Below are 3,945 nucleotides of genomic sequence, written 5' to 3'. Positions count from 1 at the left end.
ATACTCATTGTCTGTGGTTTCAGCTGTGATAAAGTCAAGTAAAAACAGAAGAGAAAAAAAAAAAAAAAAGAACAAAAATGCAAACCCACTACCCCTGCTGTAATTGTTCACAATTTCATTAAATATTCCCATGTTGTGTTCAATAGGTCATAAGATTACTAGGAAATTTCTAAAGACAATTTTCAACATATGACAAAAATCTGCTTTATATTTGCAGATTTATAATGATTCCTTGGAGTTTTTTCATTGATTATTTTTCCCAAATGAATCCTTTGGCAATATTGAACCTTTGTTTTGTTTTGTGGTTTTCCTTATTAAAAATATTTTCCTTTAAATTTCTGCTTGGCTCCTTGGCCAGATCAAGGGTCACCAGTCTCCCTCCAAACCCATTTTTGTTTTACCTGGGAGCACACATTTTCTTTTGAGCTGACTTTTTTGAGGTACAACTCCCACATATGCTTTATCTGTCAATTTTTGTGTCCTGTAATCATTCCTCTTTGTGTCCCTTTTCGGACACCTTAGCCAAGCACAAAGTGATTCTGCGAGCAGGACATACTCAGAAGTACAAAAACTATTTATTTGTTATCATGCCCAAATGATCACTACTGGGTTAGGCATTAATGTGCTTACCACCTTTTATAAGACATAAGCAGAGTCTCTGCTAGCCAGGCAGGCAAAAGTCAGGAAGGAGAAAGGGCAGGTCCTACACTCCCTGGAGCAGAGCCACAGTCATGCCTTCCTCAGACACCCTGTTTTTTCTTGATGATTTTATACTTGCCCATGTCGGTGCTTTCTCTTGTCTTATCCTGTCTGCAATTTCAGCTTTTTCATCTCACATGAATCTCCTCTTCAGACTTTCTGACAGCTTTTTTTTTTCCCCCTTCAACTTAGCATTTTCCTCAGATTATTGAGCCATGGACCTGGTATCCTCAGGCACAGACACTTGCATGGACTTCTAGACAGAGGGAGTCCCACTCTATTTTAGCACTGAGATGAAGGTGACAGGGGAGATAAGGAAAGGAATAAGTTTTCAGTGGTCACCAGTCAAACCCATAGCTTTGAGTACCAGTTGCTCATCACTATTCTTAAGCTTATCCTATAAAAAAAAGCTTATCCTTTTCCTTGTGATGCACCATTATACATTTCTGCCATAAATCTTAATATAATGCCATAAATCATTACATTTTCTTGAACATTACAATCCACTGATCAGGATTTGAATAAAGGCCTATTTGAATTAGCATCACAAAAAACTGCATTAAATCCTTTAACAACATCTATCCATAACTAGAATCTTGCATCCTCCCCATTAAAATTTTTTATGCAGAGATTATTGAAAAGAGACATATTTTTTACATGTATACCTCTGAATTACACACACATCTTTGTCAGTAATAAAAGACTTTTAAGTTAAGTTTGACCCTCAATTTTTGTCTTTATCTATCTTCTTATTTTCCATGTGGGCCTCAAATTTCTGAAGTAAGAATTCAGTCTTACTGACAGAGACATGGTACAGTAGTCACATCACTAACCAGCTTAATTGTGCTGCCCAAATATATAACTAAGTTAAAGTGCTGTTACTGAAAGCCCCTTTGCTCTTGTAGCTTAGTGTGTTTTGGGAAATGATTTTACACACACTTTTAAATGCCTTCTTCCTTAACTATATGGGTGCTCCAAAATACCTGTTCTGACAAACACCATGTTGTAAAGCCATTTAAATGTTTATGTAACTCATGTAAGCTTTCCTTAGTGCATTTTATTCTTAAGAAAATTTCAAGGTATTACAATTAACAACTAAAGGAACAAAGAATGAAAAATGTATGTCATGCTATAAAAAGGTTGAATATAGATTGATTTACCTAAATGCAGCAGATGAAATAAGACACTTGGAGGATAAGGGTCTGATCATGTCTAGCTATGGGAGAGAGAATAGATTGAGTTGAGATAGGGGGCCAAAGAATCACAGAATCAATTAGGCTGGAAAAGACCTCTGAAATCATAGAGCCCAACCTCTGACCAAACATCACCATGTGTCAACTAGGCCATGGTACCGAATGCCACATCCAGAATTTCCTTAAACACCCCTGGGGACACTGACTCCATCACTTCCTTGGGCCACCTATTCAAACACTTAACAACTCCTTCCATGGAGAAATTCTTCCTGATATCCAACCTGAATCTTCTCTGGCACAGATTGAGGCCATTTCCTCTCATCCTGTCACTGGTTGTCTGGGAGAAGAGGCCGACCCCCACCTGGAAACAACCTCCTTTCAGACAGTTGTAGAGAGTGATAAGGTCTCCCCTTGAGCCTCCTTTTCCTCAGGCTAAACAACCTTGGCTCTCTCAGCCACTCCTCACAGGACTTGTGCTCCAGGCCCTTCACCAGCTTTGTTGCCCTTCTCTGGACATGCTCCAGCACCTCAATGCCCTTAAGAAGTCTAAAGGCCAAAGGAGACACGAGTGTTTCTCTTTTATGGACAGAAACTAAAATACAAGAAGTTCAACCTCAGCTTGAAAAGAACTTTATGTTGAGGGTGACAGAGCACTGGAGCAGGCTGCCCAGGATTGTTCTGGAGTCTCCCTCTCTGAAAACCCCATCTGGATGTGTTCCTGGGTCACCTGTTTCACGTAAATCTGGCTTGGCAAGGGGGTTGGACTCGATGGGTTCCAGAGGTTCCTTCCAACCCCAACAATTCTGTGACTTTGAGTGCCAGCTGCTATAATTTGAGACACCATCTCATTTGCTGTCCTTTGTAATGACTTGCTGTGTTTATACTTGTTACTATCCTGGATTAAAGGTTTCATTCTCACCAACTCAGAAACCTTCATCTACATGACACATTTTCCAATTCATTAATAGATCAGATACAGTACAGAAAGAACAAGAGGCTAACTAATGTACTTGAGTCCGCATCTAAAAGAATAAGAAGGTTCCTCCTGACATGTTTGTGACTTGCCACAGCTGTCAACCAAGTATGAATTTAGATGCAAGTGTGGCCTTAATGATAGTACTGACCACTAAAAATTAGAACTCTGGCTGTAATTAAAGCAAGATTTTTTTCACCACTAGGGCTCATCTGGCATTCTCATCTAAAAGCTCATGCTGTAAACATGGGAAAAGAGTGCAGGATGATGAAATGAGCAGGCAGTAACTCCTCAAGACAGTGTCATTGCTGTAAGACAGGCAGGGCTCTGTTTCGTAACTATTGCTCTCTAGCAGTTGAAAGGCTGGCTAAGCTGAAGAGACCCTGTAGACAACAGAAGGTGCCAAGATTCCATCAACACAGCTGCACCTCCTTCTATCCCAAATCCTAGTATCTCTCAGATACTAGAAAAAAGCAAGGATAATGGATGCTGCAGGTGAAGGAGACTAATCTGTGTGAAATCTAACATAGTGTTTTTTCACAAGTTTAGTTCGAACCCCAGTCAGACTCCAGGGAGAGTTCACACACCTACACTTCTGTCCCACAGGCACCTTTGCCCTCCCTCGGCATGTCCTCTTCCTCCACCGCTGGCTGCAGGATCCATCTGCATTTTGAATCTGGGTGCCGTGTTTGCTCCGGCTCTCGCTTGACAGAGGGGTGAGTGGACTCACCTTAGTAAAACGGAAACACTGACACAAAAAAAAAGAAAAGAAAAGAAAAAGGGAGAAAAAATTGTAATCTTTATAATCTTTATTACCCTGAGGCCACCTTGTCACCAACAGGTGGGCGGCCCGGCACAAGGGCGGTGGGCGGTGCTGGGGGTGCGGACACCCGCCCACACGGCAGCAGCGACAGCCCCCGGAAGGGCCGGGACGGTCCCGCCGGCACAGCCAGCGCCGCCAGCCCGGGGCCGAAGCCGGGAGGATCCCGGGACGATCCCGCCTCACCGGCCGCGGGCGGTGGCCGCTGCCGGGCCCGCGCTGCGCAGGCGCGCGGGGCCGGGGGCTGGGCCGGGGCCGGG

This window comes from Corvus moneduloides, chromosome 2 (assembly GCF_009650955.1).
Source record: "Corvus moneduloides isolate bCorMon1 chromosome 2, bCorMon1.pri, whole genome shotgun sequence".
Classification (NCBI taxonomy): Eukaryota; Metazoa; Chordata; class Aves; order Passeriformes; family Corvidae; genus Corvus; species Corvus moneduloides.
This window is presented reverse-complemented; position numbering follows the sequence as displayed.